The sequence below is a fragment of the Salvelinus alpinus genome, chromosome 19 (genome assembly GCF_045679555.1).
Source record: "Salvelinus alpinus chromosome 19, SLU_Salpinus.1, whole genome shotgun sequence".
In the NCBI taxonomy this organism is placed as follows: domain Eukaryota; kingdom Metazoa; phylum Chordata; class Actinopteri; order Salmoniformes; family Salmonidae; genus Salvelinus; species Salvelinus alpinus.
The window spans coordinates 13,404,411-13,427,393 of NC_092104.1; positions in this window are offsets into that span (position 1 = coordinate 13,404,411).

Sequence of the window (22,983 nt, forward strand, 5' to 3'; positions counted from 1 at the left end):
GGTAGTGGGGTCTTAGATTTCTCCCTTACGGCTCTAATCTGATAGTGGTAGTGGGGTGGTAGATGTCTAGTCTTCTTTATGGCTGTAATCTGATAGTGGTAGTGGGTTGGTAGATGTGTAGTCTCCTTTATGGCTCTAGTCTGATAGTGGTAGATGTCTAGTCTCCTTTATGGCTCTAATCTGATAGTGGTAGTGGGGTGGTAGATGTCTAGTCTCCTTTATGGTTCTAATCTGATAGTGGTAGTGAGGTGGTAGATGTCTAGTCTCCTTTATGGATCTAATCTGACAGTAGTAGTGGGGTGGTAGATGTCTAGTCTCGCTTATTGCTCTAATCTGATAGTAGTAGTGGGGTGGTAGATGTCTAGTCTCCTTTATGGCTCTAATCTTATAGTGGTAGTGGGGTGGTAGATGTCTAGTCTCCCTTATGGCTCTAATCTGATAGTAGTAGTGGGGTGGTAGATGTCTAGTCTCCTTTATGGCTCTAATCTGATAGTGGTAGATGTGTAGTCTCCTTTATGGCTCTAATCTGATAGTGGTAGTGGGGTGGTAGATGTCTAGTCTCCTTTATGGCTCTAATCTGATATTGGTAGTGGGGTGATATATGTCTAGTCTCCTTTATGGCTCTAATCTGATAGTGGTAGTGGGGTGGTAGATGTCTAGTCTCCTTTATGGCTCTAATCTGATAGTGGTTAGTGGGGTGGTAGATGTCTAGTCTCCTTTATGGCTCTAATTTGATAGTGGTAGTGGGGTGGTAGATGTCTAGTCTCCCTTATGGCTCTAATCTGGTAGTGGTAGTGGGGTCTTAGATTTCTCCCTTACGGCTCTAATCTGATAGTGGTAGTGGGGTGGTAGATGTCTAGTCTTCTTCATGGCTCTAATCTGATAGTGGTAGTGGGGTGGTAGATGTCTAGTCTCCCTTATGGCTCTAATCTGGTAGTTGTAGTGGGGTGGTAGATTTCTCCCTTATGGCTCTAATCTGATAGTGGTAGTGGGGTGGTAGATGTGTAGTGTCCTTTATGGCTCTAATCTGATAAAACTAGTGGGGTGGTAGATGTCTAGTCTCCTTTATGGCTCTAATCTGATAGTGGTAGATGTCTAGTCTCCTTTATGACTCTAATCTGATAGTGGTAGTGGGGTGGTAGATGTCTAGTCTCCTTTATGGCTCTAATATGATAGTGGTAATGGGGTGGTATATGTCTAGTCTCCTGTATGGCTCTAATCTGATAGTGGTAGTGGGGTGGTAGATGTCTAGTCTCCCTTATGGCTCTAATCTGATAGTGGTAGTGGGGTGATAGATGTCTAGTCTCCTTTATGGCTCTAATCTGATAGTGGTAGTGGGGTGGTAGATGTCTAGTGTCCTTTATGGCTCTAATCTGATAGTGGTAGTGGGGTGATAGATGTCTAGTCTCTTTTATGGCTCTAATCTGATAGTGGTAGTGAGGTGGTAGATGTCTAGTCTCCTTTATGGCTCTAATCTGATAGTGGTAGTGGGGTGGTAGATGTCTAGTCTCCTTTATGGCTCTATTCTGATAGTGGTAGTGGGGTGATAGATGTCTAGTCTCCCTTATGGCTCTAATCTGGTAGTGGTAGTGGGGTCTTAGATTTCTCCCTTACGGCTCTAATCTGATAGTGGTAGTGGGGTGGTAGATGTCTAGTCTTCTTTATGGCTGTAATCTGATAGTGGTAGTGGGTTGGTAGATGTGTAGTCTCCTTTATGGCTCTAGTCTGATAGTGGTAGATGTCTAGTCTCCTTTATGGCTCTAATCTGATAGTGGTAGTGGGGTGGTAGATGTCTAGTCTCCTTTATGGCTCTAATCTGATAGTGGTAGTGAGGTGGTAGATGTCTAGTCTCCTTTATGGCTCTAATCTGACAGTAGTAGTGGGGTGGTAGATGTCTAGTCTCCCTTATGGCTCTAATCTGATAGTAGTAGTGGGGTGTTAGATGTCTAGTCTCCTTTATGGCTCTAATCTGATAGTGGTAGTGGGGTGGTAGATGTCTAGTCTCCTTTATGGCTCTAATCTGATAATGGTAGTGGGGTGGTAGATGTCTAGTGTCCTTTATGGCTCTAATCTGATAGTACTAGTGGGGTGGTAGATGTCTAGTCTCCTTTATGGCTCTATTCTGATAGTGGTAATGGGGTGGTAGATGTCTAGTCTCCTTTATGGCTCTAATCTGATAGTGGTATTGGGGTGGTAGATGTCTAGTCTCCTTTATGGCTCTAATCTGATAGTGGTAGTAGGGTGATAGATGTCTAGTCTCCTTTATGGCTCTAGTCTGATAGTGGTAGTGGGGTGGTAGATGTCTAGTCTCCTTTATGGCTCTAATCTGATAGTGGTAGTGAGGTGGTAGATGTCTAGTCTCATTTATAGCTCTAATCTGATAGTGGTAGTGCGGTGGTAGATGTCTAGTCTCCTTTATGGCTCTAATCTGATAGTGGTAGTGGGGTGATAGATGTCTAGTCTCCTTTATGGCTCTAATCTGATAGTGGTAGTGGGGTGGTAGATGTCTAGTCTCCTTTATGGCTCTAATCTGATCGTGGTAGTGAGGTGGTAGATGTCTAGTCTCCTTTATGGCTCTAATCTGATAGTGGTAGTGGGGTGGTAGATGTCTAGTCTCCCTTATGGCTCTAATCTGATAGTAGTAGTGGGGTGGTAGATGTCTAGTCTCCTTTATGGCTCTAATCTGATAATGGTAGTGGGGTGGTAGATGTCTAGTGTCCTTTATGGCTCTAATCTGATAGTACTAGTGGGGTGGTAGATGTCTAGTCTCCTTTATTGCTCTATTCTGATAGTGGTAATGGGGTGGTAGATGTCTAGTCTCCTTTATGGCTCTAATCTGATAGTGGTATTGGGGTGGTAGATGTCTAGTCTCCTTTATGGCTCTAATCTGATAGTGGTAGTGGGGTGGTAGATGTCTAGTCTCCCTTATGGCTCTAATCTGATAGTGGTAGTGGGGTGATAGATGTCTAGTCTCCTTTATGACTCTAATCTGATAGTGGTAGTGGGGTGGTAGATGTCTAGTCTCCTTTATGGCTCTAATCTGATAGTGGTAGTGGGGTGGTAGATGTCTAGTCTCCTGTATGGCTCTAATCTGATAGTGGTAGTGGGGTGATAGATGTCTAGTCTCCTTTATGGCTCTAATCTGATAGTGGTAGATGTCTAGTCTCCTTTATGGCTCTAATCTGATAGTGGTAGTGGGGTGGTAGATGTCTAGTCTCCCTTATGGCTGTAATCTGATAGTAGTAGTGGGGTGGTAGATGTGTAGTCTCCTTTATGGCTCTAATCTGATAGTGGTAGTGGGGTGGTAGATGTCTAGTCTCCTTTATGGCTCTAATTTGATAGTGGTAGTGGGGTGGTAGATGTCTAGTCTCCCTTATGGCTCTAATCTGGTAGTGGTAGTGGGGTGATAGATTTCTCCCTTATGGCTCTAATCTGATAGTGGTAGTGGGGTGGTCGATGTATAGTGTCCTTTATGGCTCTAATCTGATAGTACTTGTGGGGTGGTAGATGTCTAGTCTCCTTTATGGCTCTAATCTGATAGTGGTAGATGTCTAGTCTCCTTTATGGCTCTAATCTGATAGTGGTAGTGGGGTGGTAGATGTCTAGTCTCCTTTATGGCTCTAATCTGACAGTGGTAGTGGGGTGGTAGATGTCTAGTCTCCTTTATGGCTCTAATCTGATAGTGGTAGTGGGGTGATAGATGTCTAGTCTCCTTTATGGCTCTATTCTGATAGTGGTAGATGTCTAGTCTCCTTTATGGCTATACTCTGATAGTGGTAGTGGGGTGGTAGATGTCTAGTCTCTTTATGGCTCTAATTTGACAGTAGTAGTGGGGTGGTAGATGTCTAGTCTCCCTTATGGCTCTAATCTGATAGTAGTAGTGGGGTGGTAGATGTCTAGTCTCCTTTATGGCTCTAATCTGATAGTGGTAGTGGGGTGGTAGATGTCTAGTCTCCCTTATGGCTCTAATCTGATAGTAGTAGTGGGGTGGTAGATGTCTAGTCTCCTTTATGGCTCTAATCTGATAGTGGTAGTGGGGTGATAGATGTCTAGTCTCCTTTATGGCTCTAATCTGATAGTGGTAGTGAGGTGGTAGATGTCTAGTCTCCTTTATGGCTCTAATCTTATAGTGGTAGTGGGGTGGTAGATGTCTAGTCTCCCTTATGGCTCTAATCTGATAGTAGTAATGGGGTGGTAGATGTCTAGTCTCCTTTATGGCTCTAATCTGATAGTGGTAGATGTCTAGTCTCCTTTATGGCTCTAATCTGATAGTGGGAGTGGGGTGGTAGATGTCTAGTCTTCTTCATGGCTCTAATCTGATAGTGGTAGTGGGGTGGTAGATGTCTAGTCTCCCTTATGGCTCTAATCTGGTAGTTGTAGTGGGGTGGTAGATTTCTCCCTTATGGCTCTAATCTGATAGTGGTAGTGGGGTGGTCGATGTGTAGTGTCCTTTATGGCTCTAATCTGATAAAACTAGTGGGGTGGTAGATGTCTAGTCTCCTTTATGGCTCTAATCTGATAGTGGTAGATGTCTAGTCTCCTTTATGACTCTAATCTGATAGTGGTAGTGGGGTGGTAGATGTCTAGTCTCCTGTATGGCTCTAATCTGATAGTGGTAGTGGGGTGATAGATTTCTCCCTTATGGCTCTAATCTGATAGTGGTAGTGGGGTGGTCGATGTATAGTGTCCTTTATGGCTCTAATCTGATAGTACTTGTGGGGTGGTAGATGTCTAGTCTCCTTTATGGCTCTAATCTGATAGTGGTAGATGTCTAGTCTCCTTTATGGCTCTAATCTGATAGTGGTAGTGGGGTGGTAGATGTCTAGTCTCCTTTATGGCTCTAATCTGACAGTGGTAGTGGGGTGGTAGATGTCTAGTCTCCTTTATGGCTCTAATCTGATAGTGGTAGTGGGGTGATAGATGTCTAGTCTCCTTTATGGCTCTATTCTGATAGTGGTAGATGTCTAGTCTCCTTTATGGCTATACTCTGATAGTGGTAGTGGGGTGGTAGATGTCTAGTCTCTTTATGGCTCTAATTTGACAGTAGTAGTGGGGTGGTAGATGTCTAGTCTCCCTTATGGCTCTAATCTGATAGTAGTAGTGGGGTGGTAGATGTCTAGTCTCCTTTATGGCTCTAATCTGATAGTGGTAGTGGGGTGGTAGATGTCTAGTCTCCCTTATGGCTCTAATCTGATAGTAGTAGTGGGGTGGTAGATGTCTAGTCTCCTTTATGGCTCTAATCTGATAGTGGTAGTGGGGTGATAGATGTCTAGTCTCCTTTATGGCTCTAATCTGATAGTGGTAGTGAGGTGGTAGATGTCTAGTCTCCTTTATGGCTCTAATCTTATAGTGGTAGTGGGGTGGTAGATGTCTAGTCTCCCTTATGGCTCTAATCTGATAGTAGTAATGGGGTGGTAGATGTCTAGTCTCCTTTATGGCTCTAATCTGATAGTGGTAGATGTCTAGTCTCCTTTATGGCTCTAATCTGATAGTGGGAGTGGGGTGGTAGATGTCTAGTCTTCTTCATGGCTCTAATCTGATAGTGGTAGTGGGGTGGTAGATGTCTAGTCTCCCTTATGGCTCTAATCTGGTAGTTGTAGTGGGGTGGTAGATTTCTCCCTTATGGCTCTAATCTGATAGTGGTAGTGGGGTGGTCGATGTGTAGTGTCCTTTATGGCTCTAATCTGATAAAACTAGTGGGGTGGTAGATGTCTAGTCTCCTTTATGGCTCTAATCTGATAGTGGTAGATGTCTAGTCTCCTTTATGACTCTAATCTGATAGTGGTAGTGGGGTGGTAGATGTCTAGTCTCCTTTATGGCTCTAATCTGATAGTGGTAGTGGGGTGGTAGATGTCGAGTCTCCCTTATGGCTCTAATCTGATAGTGGTAGTGGGGTGATAGATGTCTAGTCTCCTTTATGGCTCTAATCTGATAGTGGTAGTGGGGTGGTAGATGTCTAGTGTCCTTTATGGCTCTTATCTGATAGTGGTAGTGGGGTGATAGATGTCTAGTCTCCTTTATGGCTCTAATCTGATAGTGGTAGTGAGGTGGTAGATGTCTAGTCTCCTTTATGGCTCTAATCTGATAGTGGTAGTGGGGTGGTAGATGTCTAGTCTCCTTTATGGCTCTATTCTGATAGTGGTAGTGGGGTGATAGATGTCTAGTCTCCTTTATGGCTCTAATTGGATAGTGGTAGTGGGGTGGTAGATGTCTAGTCTCCCTTATGGCTCTAATCTGGTAGTGGTAGTGGGGTCTTAGATTTCTCCCTTACGGCTCTAATCTGATAGTGGTAGTGGGGTGGTAGATGTCTAGTCTTCTTTATGGCTCTAATCTGATAGTGGTAGTGGGGTGGTAGATGTCTAGTCTCCTTTATGGCTCTAGTCTGATAGTGGTAGATGTCTAGTCTCCTTTATGGATCTAATCTGATAGTGGTAGTGGGGTGGTAGATGTCTAGTCTCCTTTATGGTTCTAATCTGATAGTGGTAGTGAGGTGGTAGATGTCTAGTCTCCTTTATGGCTCTAATCTGACAGTAGTAGTGGGGTGGTAGATGTCTAGTCTCGCTTGTGGCTCTAATCTGATAGTAGTAGTGGGGTGTTAGATGTCTAGTCTCCTTTATGGCTCTAATCTGATAGTGGTAATGGGGTGGTAGATGTCTAGTCTCCTGTATGGCTCTAATCTGATAGTGGTAGTGGGGTGGTAGATGTCTAGTCTCCCTTATGGCTCCAATCTGATAGTGGTAGATGTCTAGTCTCCTTTATGGCTCTAATCTGATAGTGGTAGTGGGGTGGTAGATGTCTAGTCTCCCTTATGGCTTTAATCTGATAGTAGTAGTGGGGTGGTAGATGTGTAGTCTTCTTTATGGCTCTAATCTGATAGTGGTAGTGGGGTGGTAGATGTCTAGTCTCCTTTATGGCTCTAATTTGATAGTGGTAGTGGGGTGGTAGATGTCTAGTCTCCCTTATGGCTCTAATCTGGTAGTGGTAGTGGGGTGGTAGATTTCTCCCTTATGGCTCTAATCTGATAGTGGTAGTGGTCGATGTATAGTGTCCTTTATGGCTCTAATCTGATAGTACTAGTGGGGTGGTAGATGTCTAGTCTCCTTTATGGCTCTAATCTGATAGTGATAGATGTCTAGTCTCCTTTATGGCTCTAATTGGATAGTGGTAGTGGGGTGGTAGATGTCTAGTCTCCCTTATGGCTCTAATCTGGTAGTGGTAGTGGGGTCTTAGATTTCTCCCTTACGGCTCTAATCTGATAGTGGTAGTGGGGTGGTAGATGTCTAGTCTTCTTTATGGCTCTAATCTGATAGTGGTAGTGGGGTGGTAGATGTCTAGTCTCCTTTATGGCTCTAATCTGATGGTGGTAGATGTCTAGTCTCCTTTATGGCTCTAATCTGATAGTGGTAGTGGGGTGGTAGATGTCTGGTCTCCTTTATGGCTCTAATCTGATAGTGGTAGTGAGGTGGTAGATGTCTAGTCTCCTTTATGGCTCTAATCTGACAGTAGTAGTGGGGTGGTAGATGTCTAGTCTCCCTTATGGCTCTAATCTGATAGTAGTAGTGGGGTGGTAGATGTCTAGTCTCCTTTATGGCTCTAATCTGATAGTGGTAGTGGGGTGATAGATGTCTAGTCTCCTTTATGGCTCTAATCTGATAGTGGTAGTGAGGTGGTAGATGTCTAGTCTCCTTTATGGCTCTAATCTTATAGTGGTAGTGGGGTGGTAGATGTCTAGTCTCCCTTATGGCTCTAATCTGATAGTAGTAATGGGGTGGTAGATGTCTAGTCTCCTTTATGGCTCTAATCTGATAGTGGTAGATGTCTAGTCTCCTTTATGGCTCTAATCTGATAGTGGGAGTGGGGTGGTAGATGTCTAGTCTCCTTTATGGCTCTAATCTGATAGTGGTAGTGGGGTGGTAGATGTCTAGTCTCCTTTATGGCTCTAATCTGGTAGTTGTAGTGGGGTGGAAGATTTCTCCCTTATGGCTCTAATCTGATAGTGGTAGTGGGGTGGTAGATGTCTAGTGTCCTTTATGGCTCTAATCTGATAAAACTAGTGGGGTGGTAGATGTCTAGTCTCCTTTATGGCTCTAATCTGATAGTGGTAGATGTCTAGTCTCCTTTATGACTCTAATCTGATAGTGGTAGTGGGGTGGTAGATGTCTAGTCTCCTGTATGGCTCTAATCTGATAGTGGTAGTGGGGTGGTAGATGTCGAGTCTCCCTTATGGCTCTAATCTGATAGTGGTAGTGGGGTGATAGATGTCTAGTCTCCTTTATGGCTCTAATCTGATAGTGGTAGTGGGGTGGTAGATGTCTAGTGTCCTTTATGGCTCTTATCTGATAGTGGTAGTGGGGTGATAGATGTCTAGTCTCCTTTATGGCTCTAATCTGATAGTGGTAGTGAGGTGGTAGATGTCTAGTCTCCTTTATGGCTCTAATCTGATAGTGGTAGTGGGGTGGTAGATGTCTAGTCTCCTTTATGGCTCTATTCTGATAGTGGTAGTGGGGTGATAGATGTCTAGTCTCCTTTATGGCTCTAATTGGATAGTGGTAGTGGGGTGGTAGATGTCTAGTCTCCCTTATGGCTCTAATCTGGTAGTGGTAGTGGGGTCTTAGATTTCTCCCTTACGGCTCTAATCTGATAGTGGTAGTGGGGTGGTAGATGTCTAGTCTTCTTTATGGCTCTAATCTGATAGTGGTAGTGGGGTGGTAGATGTCTAGTCTCCTTTATGGCTCTAGTCTGATAGTGGTAGATGTCTAGTCTCCTTTATGGATCTAATCTGATAGTGGTAGTGGGGTGGTAGATGTCTAGTCTCCTTTATGGTTCTAATCTGATAGTGGTAGTGAGGTGGTAGATGTCTAGTCTCCTTTATGGCTCTAATCTGACAGTAGTAGTGGGGTGGTAGATGTCTAGTCTCGCTTGTGGCTCTAATCTGATAGTAGTAGTGGGGTGTTAGATGTCTAGTCTCCTTTATGGCTCTAATCTGATAGTGGTAATGGGGTGGTAGATGTCTAGTCTCCTGTATGGCTCTAATCTGATAGTGGTAGTGGGGTGGTAGATGTCTAGTCTCCCTTATGGCTCCAATCTGATAGTGGTAGATGTCTAGTCTCCTTTATGGCTCTAATCTGATAGTGGTAGTGGGGTGGTAGATGTCTAGTCTCCCTTATGGCTTTAATCTGATAGTGGTAGTGGGGTGGTAGATGTGTAGTCTCCTTTATGGCTCTAATCTGATAGTGGTAGTGGGGTGGTAGATGTCTAGTCTCCTTTATGGCTCTAATCTGATAGTGGTAGTGGGGTGGTAGATGTCTAGTCTCCCTTATGGCTCTAATCTGGTAGTGGTAGTGGGGTGGTAGATTTCTCCCTTATGGCTCTAATCTGATAGTGGTAGTGGTCGATGTATAGTGTCCTTTATGGCTCTAATCTGATAGTACTAGTGGGGTGGTAGATGTCTAGTCTCCTTTATGGCTCTAATCTGATAGTGATAGATGTCTAGTCTCCTTTATGGCTCTAATTGGATAGTGGTAGTGGGGTGGTAGATGTCTAGTCTCCCTTATGGCTCTAATCTGGTAGTGGTAGTGGGGTCTTAGATTTCTCCCTTACGGCTCTAATCTGATAGTGGTAGTGGGGTGGTAGATGTCTAGTCTTCTTTATGGCTCTAATCTGATAGTGGTAGTGGGGTGGTAGATGTCTAGTCTCCTTTATGGCTCTAGTCTGATGGTGGTAGATGTCTAGTCTCCTTTATGGCTCTAATCTGATAGTGGTAGTGGGGTGGTAGATGTCTGGTCTCCTTTATGGTTCTAATCTGATAGTGGTAGTGAGGTGGTAGATGTCTAGTCTCCTTTATGGCTCTAATCTGACAGTAGTAGTGGGGTGGTAGATGTCTAGTCTCGCTTGTGGCTCTAATCTGATAGTAGTAGTGGGGTGTTAGATGTCTAGTCTCCTTTATGGCTCTAATCTGATAGTGGTAGTGGGGTGGTAGATGTCTAGTCTCCTTTATGGCTCTAATCTGATAGTGGTAGTGGGGTGGTAGATGTCTAGTGTCCTTTATGGCTCTAATCTGATAGTGGTAGTGGGGTGATAGATGTCTAGTCTCCTTTATGGCTCTAATCTGATAGTGGTAGTGGGGTGGTAGATGTCTAGTGTCCTTTATGGCTCTAATCTGATAGTACTAGTGGGGTGGTAGATGTCTAGTCTCCTTTATGGCTCTATTCTGATAGTGGTAATGGGGTGGTAGATGTCTAGTCTCCTTTATGGCTCTATTCTGATAGTGGTATTGGGGTGGTAGATGTCTAGTCTCCTTTATGGCTCTAATCTGATAGTGGTAGTAGGGTGATAGATGTCTAGTCTCCTTTATGGCTCTAATCTGATAGTGGTAGTGAGGTGGTAGATGTCTAGTCTCATTTATAGCTCTAATCTGATAGTGGTAGTGCGGTGGTAGATGTCTAGTCTCCTTTATGGCTCTAATATGATAGTGGTAGTGGGGTGATAGATGTCTAGTCTCCTTTATGGCTCTAATCTGATAGTGGTAGTGGGGTGGTAGATGTCTAGTCTCCTTTATGGCTCTAATCTGATCGTGGTAGTGAGGTGGTAGATGTCTAGTCTCCTTTATGGCTCTAATCTGATAGTGGTAGTGGGGTGGTAGATGTCTAGTCTCCCTTATGGCTCTAATCTGATAGTAGTAGTGGGGTGGTAGATGTCTAGTCTCCTTTATGGCTCTAATCTGATAATGGTAGTGGGGTGGTAGATGTCTAGTGTCCTTTATGGCTCTAATCTGATAGTACTAGTGCGGTGGTAGATGTCTAGTCTCCTTTATTGCTCTATTCTGATGGTGGTAATGGGGTGGTAGATGTCTAGTCTCCTTTATGGCTCTAATCTCATAGTGGTATTGGGGTGGTAGATGTCTAGTCTCCTTTATGGCTCTAATCTGATAGTGGTAGTGGGGTGATAGATGTCTAGTCTCCTTTATGGCTCTAATCTGATAGTGGTAGTGGGGTGGTAGATGTCTAGTCTCCCTTATGGCTCTAATCTGATAGTGGTAGTGGGGTGATAGATGTCTAGTCTCCTTTATGACTCTAATCTGATAGTGGTAGCGGGGTGGTAGATGTCTAGTCTCCTTTATGGCTCTAATCTGGTAGTGGTAATGGGGTGGTAGATGTCTAGTCTCCTGTATGGCTCTAATCTGATAGTGGTAGTGGGGTGGTAGATGTCTAGTCTCCCTTATGGCTCCAATCCGATAGTGGTAGATGTCTAGTCTCCTTTATGGCTCTAATCTGATAGTGGTAGTGGGGTGGTAGATGTCTAGTCTCCCTTATGGCTGTAATCTGATAGTAGTAGTGGGGTGGTAGATGTGTAGTCTCCTTTATGGCTCTAATCTGATAGTGGTAGTGGGGTGGTAGATGTCTAGTCTCCTTTATGGCTCTAATTTGATAGTGGTAGTGGGGTGGTAGATGTCTAGTCTCCCTTATGGCTCTAATCTGGTAGTGGTAGTGGGGTGGTAGATTTCTCCCTTATGGCTCTAATCTGATAGTGGTAGTGGGGTGGTCGATGTCTAGTCTACTTTATGGCTCTAATCTGATAGTACTAGTGGGGTGGTAGATGTCTAGTCTCCTTTATGGCTCTAATCTGATAGTGGTAGATGTCTAGTCTCCTTTATGGCTCTAATCTGATAGTGGTAGTGGGGTGGTAGATGTCTAGTCTCCTTTATGGCTCTAATCTGACAGTGGTAGTGGGGTGGTAGATGTCTAGTCTCCTTTATGGCTTTTATCTGATAGTGGTAGTGGGGTGATAGATGTCTAGTCTCCTTTATGGCTCTATTCTGATAGTGGTAGATGTCTAGTCTCCTTTATGGCTATACTCTGATAGTGGTAGATGTCTAGTCTCCTTTATGGCTCTAATCTGATAGTGGTAGTGGGGTGGTAGATGTCTAGTCTCCCTTATGGCTCTAATCTGATAGTAGTAGTGGGGTGGTAGATGTCTAGTCTCCTTTATGGCTCTAATCTGATAATGGTAGTGGGGTGGTAGATGTCTAGTGTCCTTTATGGCTCTAATCTGATAGTACTAGTGCGGTGGTAGATGTCTAGTCTCCTTTATTGCTCTATTCTGATGGTGGTAATGGGGTGGTAGATGTCTAGTCTCCTTTATGGCTCTAATCTCATAGTGGTATTGGGGTGGTAGATGTCTAGTCTCCTTTATGGCTCTAATCTGATAGTGGTAGTGGGGTGATAGATGTCTAGTCTCCTTTATGGCTCTAATCTGATAGTGGTAGTGGGGTGGTAGATGTCTAGTCTCCCTTATGGCTCTAATCTGATAGTGGTAGTGGGGTGATAGATGTCTAGTCTCCTTTATGGCTCTAATCTGATAGTGGTAGCGGGGTGGTAGATGTCTAGTCTCCTTTATGGCTCTAATCTGATAGTGGTAATGGGGTGGTAGATGTCTAGTCTCCTGTATGGCTCTAATCTGATAGTGGTAGTGGGGTGGTAGATGTCTAGTCTCCCTTATGGCTCCAATCCGATAGTGGTAGATGTCTAGTCTCCTTTATGGCTCTAATCTGATAGTGGTAGTGGGGTGGTAGATGTCTAGTCTCCCTTATGGCTGTAATCTGATAGTAGTAGTGGGGTGGTAGATGTGTAGTCTCCTTTATGGCTCTAATCTGATAGTGGTAGTGGGGTGGTAGATGTCTAGTCTCCTTTATGGCTCTAATTTGATAGTGGTAGTGGGGTGGTAGATGTCTAGTCTCCCTTATGGCTCTAATCTGGTAGTGGTAGTGGGGTGGTCGATGTCTAGTCTACTTTATGGCTCTAATCTGATAGTACTAGTGGGGTGGTAGATGTCTAGTCTCCTTTATGGCTCTAATCTGATAGTGGTAGATGTCTAGTCTCCTTTATGGCTCTAATCTGATAGTGGTAGTGGGGTGGTAGATGTCTAGTCTCCTTTATGGCTCTAATCTGACAGTGGTAGTGGGGTGGTAGATGTCTAGTCTCCTTTATGGCTCTAATCTGATAGTGGTAGTGGGGTGATAGATGTCTAGTCTCCTTTATGGCTCTATTCTGATAGTGGTAGATGTCTAGTCTCCTTTATGGCTATACTCTGATAGTGGTAGTGGGGTGGTAGATGTCTAGTCTCTTTATGGCTCTAATTTGACAGTAGTATTGGGGTGGTAGATGTCTAGTCTCCCTTATGGCTCTAATCTGATAGTAGTAGTGGGGTGGTAGATGTCTAGTCTCCTTTATGGCTCTAATCTGATAGTGGTAGTGGGGTGGTAGATGTCTAGTCTCCCTTATGGCTCTAATCTGATAGTAGTAGTGGGGTGGTAGATGTCTAGTCTCCTTTATGGCTCTAATCTGATTGTGGTAGTGGGGTGATATATGTCTAGTCTCCTTTATGGCTCTAATCTGATAGTGGTAGTGAGGTGGTAGATGTCCAGTCTCCTTTATGGCTCTAATCTGATAGTGGTAGTGGGGTTGTAGATGTCTAGTCTCCTTTATGGCTCTAATCTGATAGTGGTAGTGAGGTGGTATATGTCTAGTCTCCTTTATGGCTCTAATCTGACAGTAGTAGTGGGGTGGTAGATGTCTAGTCTCCCTTATGGCTCTAATCTGATAGTAGTAGTGGGGTGGTAGATGTCTAGTCTCCTTTATGGCTCTAATCTTATAGTGGTAGTGGGGTGGTAGATGTCTAGTCTCCCTTATGGCTCTAATCTGATAGTGGTAGTGGGGTGGTAGATGTCTAGTCTCCTTTATGGCTCTAATCTGATAGTGGTAGTGGGGTTGTAGATGTCTAGTCTCCTTTATGGCTCTAATCTGATAGTGGTAGTGAGGTGGTATATGTCTAGTCTCCTTTATGGCTCTAATCTGACAGTAGTAGTGGGGTGGTAGATGTCTAGTCTCCCTTATGGCTCTAATCTGATAGTAGTAGTGGGGTGGTAGATGTCTAGTCTCCTTTATGGCTCTAATCTTATAGTGGTAGTGGGGTGGTAGATGTCTAGTCTCCCTTATGGCTCTAATCTGATAGTAGTAGTGGGGTGGTAGATGTCTAGTCTCCTTTATGGCTCTAATCTGATAGTGGTAGATGTCTAGTCTCCTTTATGGCTCGAATCTGATAGTGGTAGTGGGGTGGTAGATGTCTAGTCTCCTTTATGGCTCTAATCTGATATTGGTAGTGGGGTGATGTATGTCTAGTCTCCTTTATGGCTCTAATCTGATAGTGGTAGTGGGGTGGTAGATGTCTAGTCTCCTTTATGGCTCTAATCTGATAGTGGTTAGTGGGGTGGTAGATGTCTAGTCTCCTTTATGGCTCTAATTTGATAGTGGTAGTGGGGTGGTAGATGTCTAGTCTCCCTTATGGCTCTAATCTGGTAGTGGTAGTGGGGTCTTAGATTTCTCCCTTACGGCTCTAATCTGATAGTGGTAGTGGGGTGGTAGATGTCTAGTCTTCTTTATGGCTCTAATCTGATAGTGGTAGTGGGGTGGTAGATGTCTAGTCTCCTTTATGGCTCTAGTCTGATAGTGGTAGATGTCTAGTCTCCTTTATGGCTCTAATCTGATAGTGGTAGTGGGGTGGTAGATGTCTAGTCTCCTTTATGGTTCTAATCTGATAGTGTTAGTGAGGTGGTAGATGTCTAGTCTCCTTTATGGCTCTAATCTGACAGTAGTAGTGGGGTGGTAGATGTCTAGTCTCGCTTATGGCTCTAATCTGATAGTAGTAGTGGGGTGTTAGATGTCTAGTCTCCGTTATGGCTCTAATCTGATAGTGGTAGTGGGGTGGTAGATGTCTAGTCTCCTTTATGGCTCTAATCTGATAATGGTAGTGGGGTGGTAGATGTCTAGTCTCCTTTATGGCTCTAATCTGATAGTGGTAGTGGGGTGGTAGATGTCTAGTCTCCTTTATGGCTCTAATCTGATATTGGTAGTGGGGTGATGTATGTCTAGTCTCCTTTATGGCTCTAATCTGATAGTGGTAGTGGGGTGGTAGATGTCTAGTCTCCTTTATGGCTCTAATCTGATAGTGGTTAGTGGGGTGGTAGATGTCTAGTCTCCTTTATGGCTCTAATTTGATAGTGGTAGTGGGGTGGTAGATGTCTAGTCTCCTTTATGGCTCTAATCTGATAGTGGTAGTGGGGTGGTAGATGTCTAGTCTTCTTATGGCTCTAATCTGATAGCGGTAGTGGGGTGGTAGATGTCTAGTCTCCCTTATGGCTCTAATCTGGTAGTTGTAGTGGGGTGGTAGATTTCTCCCTTATGGCTCTAATCTGATAGTGGTAGTGGGGTGGTCGATGTGTAGTGTCCTTTATGGCTCTAATCTGATAAAACTAGTGGGGTGGTAGATGTCTAGTCTCCTTTATGGCTCTAATCTGATAGTGGTAGATGTCTAGTCTCCTTTATGACTCTAATCTGATAGTGGTAGTGGGGTGGTAGATGTCTAGTCTCCTTTATGGCTCTAATATGATAGTGGTAATGGGGTGGTATATGTCTAGTCTCCTGTATGGCTCTAATCTGATAGTGGTAGTGGGGTGGTAGATGTCTAGTCTCCCTTATGGCTCTAATCTGATAGTGGTAGTGGGGTGATAGATGTCTAGTCTCCTTTATGGCTCTAATCTGATAGTGGTAGTGGGGTGGTAGATGTCTAGTGTCCTTTATGGCTCTAATCTGATAGTGGTAGTGGGGTGATAGATGTCTAGTCTCCTTTATGGCTCTAATCTGATAGTGGTAGTGAGGTGGTAGATGTCTAGTCTCCTTTATGGCTCTAATCTGATAGTGGTAGTGGGGTGGTAGATGTCTAGTCTCCTTTATGGCTCTATTCTGATAGTGGTAGTGGGGTGATAGATGTCTAGTCTCCTTTATGGCTCTAATTGGATAGTGGTAGTGGGGTGGTAGATGTCTAGTCTCCCTTATGGCTCTAATCTGGTAGTGGTAGTGGGGTCTTAGATTTCTCCCTTACGGCTCTAATCTGATAGTGGTAGTGGGGTGGTAGATGTCTAGTCTTCTTTATGGCTCTAATCTGATAGTGGTAGTGGGGTGTTAGATGTCTAGTCTCCTTTATGGCTCTAATCTGATAGTGGTAGTGGGGTGGTAGATGTCTAGTCTCCTTTATGGCTCTAATCTGATAATGGTAGTGGGGTGGTAGATGTCTAGTCTCCTTTATGGCTCTATTCTGATAGTGGTAATGGGGTGGTAGATGTCTAGTCTCCTTTATGGCTCTATTCTGATAGTGGTAATGGGGTGGTAGATGTCTAGTCTCCTTTATGGCTCTAATCTGATAGTGGTATTGGGGTGGTAGATGTCTAGTCTCCTTTATGGCTCTAATCTGATAGTGGTAGTAGGGTGATAGATGTCTAGTCTCCTTTATGGCTCTAATCTGATAGTGGTAGTGGGGCGGTAGATGTCTAGTCTCCTTTATGGCTCTAATCTGATAGTGGTAGTGAGGTGGTAGATGTCTAGTCTCATTTATAGCTCTAATCTGATAGTGGTAGTGCGGTGGTAGATGTCTAGTCTCCTTATGGCTCTAATCTGATAGTGGTAGTGAGGTGGTAGATGTCTAGTCTCCTTTATGGCTCTAATCTGATAGTGGTAGTGGGGTGATAGATGTCTAGTCTCCTTTATGGCTCTAATCTGATAGTGGTAGATGTCTAGTCTCCTTTATGGCTCTAATCTGATAGTGGTAGTGGGGTGGTAGATGTCTAGTCTCCTTTATGGCTCTAATGTGATATTGGTAGTGGGGTGATAGATGTCTAGTCTCCTTTATGGCTCTAATCTGATAGTGGTAGATGTCTAGTCTCCTTTATGGCTCTAATCTGATAGTGGTAGTGGGGTGGTAGATGTCTAGTCTCCTTTATGGCTCTAATCTGATAGTGGTAGTGGGGTGATAGATGTCTAGTCTCCTTTATGGCTCTAATCTGATAGTGGTAGTGGGGTGGTAGATGTCTAGTCTCCCTTATGGCTCTAATCTGATAGTGGTAGTGGGGTGATAGATGTCTAGTCTCCTTTATGGCTCTAATCTGATAGTGGTAGTGGGGTGGTAGATGTCTAGTCTCCTTTATGGCTCTAATCTGATAGTGTTAATGGGGTGGTAGATGTCTAGTCTCCTGTATGGCTCTAATCTGATAGTGGTAGTGGGGTGGTAGATGTCTAGTCTGCCTTATGGCTCCAATCCGATAGTGGTAGATGTCTAGTCTCCTTTATGGCTCTAATCTGATAGTGGTAGTGGGGTGGTAGATGTCTAGTCTCCCTTATGGCTGTAATCTGATAGTAGTAGTGGGGTGGTAGATGTGTAGTCTCCTTTATGGCTCTAATCTGATAGTGGTAGTGGGGTGGTAGATGTCTAGTCTCCTTTATGGCTCTAATTTGATAGTGGTAGTGGGGTGGTAGATGTCTAGTCTCCCTTATGGCTCTAATCTGGTAGTGGTAGTGGGGTGGTAGATTTCTCCCTTATGGCTCTAATCTGATAGTGGTAGTGGGGTGGTCGATGTCTAGTGTCCTTTATGGCTCTAATCTGATAGTACTAGTGGGGTGGTAGATGTCTAGTCTCCTTTATGGCTCTAATCTGATAGTGATAGATGTCTAGTCTCCTTTATGGCTCTAATTGGGTAGTGGTAGTGGGGTGGTAGATGTCTAGTCTCCCTTATGGCTCTAATCTGGTAGTGGTAGTGGGGTCTTAGATTTCTCCCTTACGGCTCTAATCTGATAGTGGTAGTGGGGTGGTAGATGTCTAGTCTCCTTTATGGCTCTAATCTGATAGTGGTAGTGGGGTGGTAGATGTCTAGTCTCCTTTATGGCTCTAATCTGATAGTGGTAGATGTCTAGTCTCCTTTCTGGCTCTAATCTGATAGTGGTAGTGGGGTGGTAGATGTCTAGTCTCCTTTATGGTTCTAATCTGATAGTGGTAGTGAGGTGGTAGATGTCTAGTCTCCTTTATGGCTCTAATCTGATAGTGGTAGTGGGGTGGTAGATGTCTAGTCTCCTTTATGACTCTAATCTGATAGTGGTAGTGGGGTGGTAGATGTCTAGTCTCCTTTATGGCTCTAATATGATAGTGGTAATGGGGTGGTATATGTCTAGTCTCCTGTATGGCTCTAATCTGATAGTGGTAGTGGGGTGGTAGATGTCTAGTCTCCCTTATGGCTCTAATCTGATAGTGGTAGTGGGGTGATAGATGTCTAGTCTCCTTTATGGCTCTAATCTGATAGTGGTAGTGGGGTGGTAGATGTCTAGTGTCCTTTATGGCTCTAATCTGATAGTGGTAGTGGGGTGATAGATGTCTAGTCTCCTTTATGGCTCTAATCTGATAGTGGTAGTGAGGTGGTAGATGTCTAGTCTCCTTTATGGCTCTAATCTGATAGTGGTAGTGGGGTGGTAGATGTCTAGTCTCCTTTATGGCTCTAATCTGATAGTGGTAGTGGGGTGATAGATGTCTAGTCTCCTTTATGGCTCTAATTGGATAGTGGTAGTGGGGTGGTAGATGTCTAGTCTCCCTTATGGCTCTAATCTGGTAGTGGTAGTGGGGTCTTAGATTTCTCCCTTACGGCTCTAATCTGATAGTGGTAGTGGGGTGGTAGATGTCTAGTCTCCTTTATGGCTCTAATCTGATAGTGGTAGTGGGGTGTTAGATGTCTAGTCTCCCTTATGGCTCTAATCTGATAGTGGTAGTGGGGTGGTAGATGTCTAGTCTCCTTTATGGCTCTAATCTGATAATGGTAGTGGGGTGGTAGATGTCTAGTCTCCTTTATGGCTCTATTCTGATAGTGGTAATGGGGTGGTAGATGTCTAGTCTCCTTTATGGCTCTATTCTGATAGTGGTAATGGGGTGGTAGATGTCTAGTCTCCTTTATGGCTCTAATCTGATAGTGGTATTGGGGTGGTAGATGTCTAGTCTCCTTTATGGCTCTAATCTGATAGTGGTAGTGGGGTGTAGATGTCTAGTCTCCTTTATGGCTCTAATCTGATAGTGGTAGTGGGGCGGTAGATGTCTAGTCTCCTTTATGGCTCTAATCTGATAGTGGTAGTGGGGTGGTAGATGTCTAGTCTCCTTTATGGCTCTAATCTGATAGTGGTAGTGCGGTGGTAGATGTCTAGTCTCCTTATGGCTCTAATCTGATAGTGGTAGTGAGGTGGTAGATGTCTAGTCTCCTTTATGGCTCTAATCTGATAGTGGTAGTGGGGTGATAGATGTCTAGTCTCCTTTATGGCTCTAATCTGATAGTGGTAGATGTCTAGTCTCCTTTATGGCTCTAATCTGATAGTGGTAGTGGGGTGGTAGATGTCTAGTCTCCTTTATGGCTCTAATGTGATATTGGTAGTGGGGTGATAGATGTCTAGTCTCCTTTATGGCTCTAATCTGATAGTGGTAGATGTCTAGTCTCCTTTATGGCTCTAATCTGATAGTGGTAGTGGGGTGGTAGATGTCTAGTCTCCTTTATGGCTCTAATCTGATAGTGGTAGTGGGGTGATAGATGTCTAGTCTCCTTTATGGCTCTAATCTGATAGTGGTAGTGGGGTGGTAGATGTCTAGTCTCCCTTATGGCTCTAATCTGATAGTGGTAGTGGGGTGATAGATGTCTAGTCTCCTTTATGACTCTAATCTGATAGTGGTAGTGGGGTGGTAGATGTCTAGTCTCCTTTATGGCTCTAATCTGATAGTGGTAATGGGGTGGTAGATGTCTAGTCTCCTGTATGGCTCTAATCTGATAGTGGTAGTGGGGTGGTAGATGTCTAGTCTGCCTTATGGCTCCAATCCGATAGTGGTAGATGTCTAGTCTCCTTTATGGCTCTAATCTGATAGTGGTAGTGGGGTGGTAGATGTCTAGTCTCCCTTATGGCTGTAATCTGATAGTAGTAGTGGGGTGGTAGATGTGTAGTCTCCTTTATGGCTCTAATCTGATAGTGGTAGTGGGGTGGTAGATGTCTAGTCTCCTTTATGGCTCTAATTTGATAGTGGTAGTGGGGTGGTAGATGTCTAGTCTCCCTTATGGCTCTAATCTGGTAGTGGTAGTGGGGTGGTAGATTTCTCCCTTATGGCTCTAATCTGATAGTGGTAGTGGGGTGGTCGATGTATAGTGTCCTTTATGGCTCTAATCTGATAGTACTAGTGGGGTGGTAGATGTCTAGTCTCCTTTATGGCTCTAATCTGATAGTGATAGATGTCTAGTCTCCTTTATGGCTCTAATTGGGTAGTGGTAGTGGGGTGGTAGATGTCTAGTCTCCCTTATGGCTCTAATCTGGTAGTGGTAGTGGGGTCTTAGATTTCTCCCTTACGGCTCTAATCTGATAGTGGTAGTGGGGTGGTAGATGTCTAGTCTTCTTTATGGCTCTAATCTGATAGTGGTAGTGGGGTGGTAGATGTCTAGTCTCCTTTATGGCTCTAGTCTGATAGTGGTAGATGTCTAGTCTCCTTTATGGCTCTAATCTGATAGTGGTAGTGGGGTGGTAGATGTCTAGTCTCCTTTATGGTTCTAATCTGATAGTGGTAGTGAGGTGGTAGATGTCTAGTCTCCTTTATGGCTCTAATCTGACAGTAGTAGTGGGGTGGTAGATGTCTAGTCTCGCTTGTGGCTCTAATCTGATAGTAGTAGTGGGGTGTTAGATGTCTAGTCTCCTTTATGGCTCTAATCTGATAGTGGTAGTGGGGTGGTAGATGTCTAGTCTCCTTTATGGCTCTAATCTGATAGTGGTAGTGGGGTGGTAGATGTCTAGTCTCCTTTATGGCTCTAATCTGATAATGGTAGTGGGGTGGTAGATGTCTAGTGTCCTTTATGGCTCTAATCTGATAGTACTAGTGGGGTGGTAGATGTCTAGTCTCCTTTATGGCTCTATTCTGATAGTGGTAATGGGGTGGTAGATGTCTAGTCTCCTTTATGGCTCTAATCTGATAGTGGTAGTGGGGTGGTAGATGTCTAGTCTCCCTTATGGCTCTAATCTGATAGTGGTAGTGGGGTGATAGATGTCTAGTCTCCTTTATGGCTCTAATCTGATAGTGGTAGTGGGGTGGTAGATGTCTAGTCTCCTTTATGGCTCTAATCTGATAGTGGTAGTGAGGTGGTAGATGTCTAGTCTCCTTTATAGCTCTAATCTGATAGTGGTAGTGCGGTGGTAGATGTCTAGTCTCCTTTATGGCTCTAATCTGATAGTGGTAGTGGGGTGATAGATGTCTAGTCTCCTTTATGGCTCTAATCTGATAGTGGTAGTGGGGTGGTAGATGTCTAGTCTCCTTTATGGCTCTAATCTGATCGTGGTAGTGAGGTGGTAGATGTCTAGTCTCCTTTATGGCTCTAATCTGATAGTGGTAGTGGGGTGATAGATGTCTAGTCTCCTTTATGGCTCTAATCTGATAGTGGTAGTGGGGTGGTAGATGTCTAGTCTCCCTTATGGCTCTAATCTGATAGTGGTAGTGGGGTGATAGATGTCTAGTCTCCTTTATGACTCTAATCTGATAGTGGTAGTGGGGTGGTAGATGTCTAGTCTCCTTTATGGCTCTAATCTGATAGTGGTAATGGGGTGGTAGATGTCTAGTCTCCTGTATGGCTCTAATCTGATAGTGGTAGTGGGGTGGTAGATGTCTAGTCTCCCTTATGGCTCTAATCCGATAGTGGTAGATGTCTAGTCTCCTTTATGGCTCTAATCTGATAGTGGTAGTGGGGTGGTAGATGTCTAGTCTCCCTTATGGCTCTAATCTGATAGTAGTAGTGGGGTGGTAGATGTGTAGTCTCCTTTATGGCTCTAATCTGATAGTGGTAGTGGGGTGGTAGATGTCTAGTCTCCTTTATGGCTCTAATCTGATAGTGGTAGTGGGGTGGTAGATGTCTAGTCTCCCTTATGGCTCTAATCTGGTAGTGGTAGTGGGGTGGTAGATTTCTCCCTTATGGCTCTAATCTGATAGTGGTAGTGGGGTGGTCGATGTATAGTGTCCTTTATGGCTCTAATCTGATAGTACTAGTGGGGTGGTAGATGTCTAGTCTCCTTTATGGCTCTAATCTGATAGTGATAGATGTCTAGTCTCCTTTATGGCTCTAATTGGGTAGTGGTAGTGGGGTGGTAGATGTCTAGTCTCCCTTATGGCTCTAATCTGGTAGTGGTAGTGGGGTCTTAGATTTCTCCCTTACGGCTCTAATCTGATAGTGGTAGTGGGGTGGTAGATGTCTAGTCTTCTTTATGGCTCTAATCTGATAGTGGTAGTGGGGTGGTAGATGTCTAGTCTCCTTTATGGCTCTAGTCTGATAGTGGTAGATGTCTAGTCTCCTTTATGGCTCTAATCTGATAGTGGTAGTGGGGTGGTAGATGTCTAGTCTCCTTTATGGTTCTAATCTGATAGTGGTAGTGAGGTGGTAGATGTCTAGTCTCCTTTATGGCTCTAATCTGACAGTAGTAGTGGGGTGGTAGATGTCTAGTCTCGCTTGTGGCTCTAATCTGATAGTAGTAGTGGGGTGTTAGATGTCTAGTCTCCTTTATGGCTCTAATCTGATAGTGGTAGTGGGGTGGTAGATGTCTAGTCTCCTTTATGGCTCTAATCTGATAGTGGTAGTGGGGTGGTAGATGTCTAGTCTCCTTTATGGCTCTAATCTGATAATGGTAGTGGGGTGGTAGATGTCTAGTGTCCTTTATGGCTCTAATCTGATAGTACTAGTGGGGTGGTAGATGTCTAGTCTCCTTTATGGCTCTATTCTGATAGTGGTAATGGGGTGGTAGATGTCTAGTCTCCTTTATGGCTCTAATCTGATAGTGGTATTGGGGTGGTAGATGTCTAGTCTCCTTTATGGCTCTAATCTGATAGTGGTAGTAGGGTGATAGATGTCTAGTCTCCTTTATGGCTCTAATCTGATAGTGGTAGTGGGGTGGTAGATGTCTAGTCTCCTTTATGGCTCTAATCTGATAGTGGTAGTGAGGTGGTAGATGTCTAGTCTCATTTATAGCTCTAATCTGATAGTGGTAGTGCGGTGGTAGATGTCTAGTCTCCTTTATGGCTCTAATCTGATAGTGGTAGTGGGGTGATAGATGT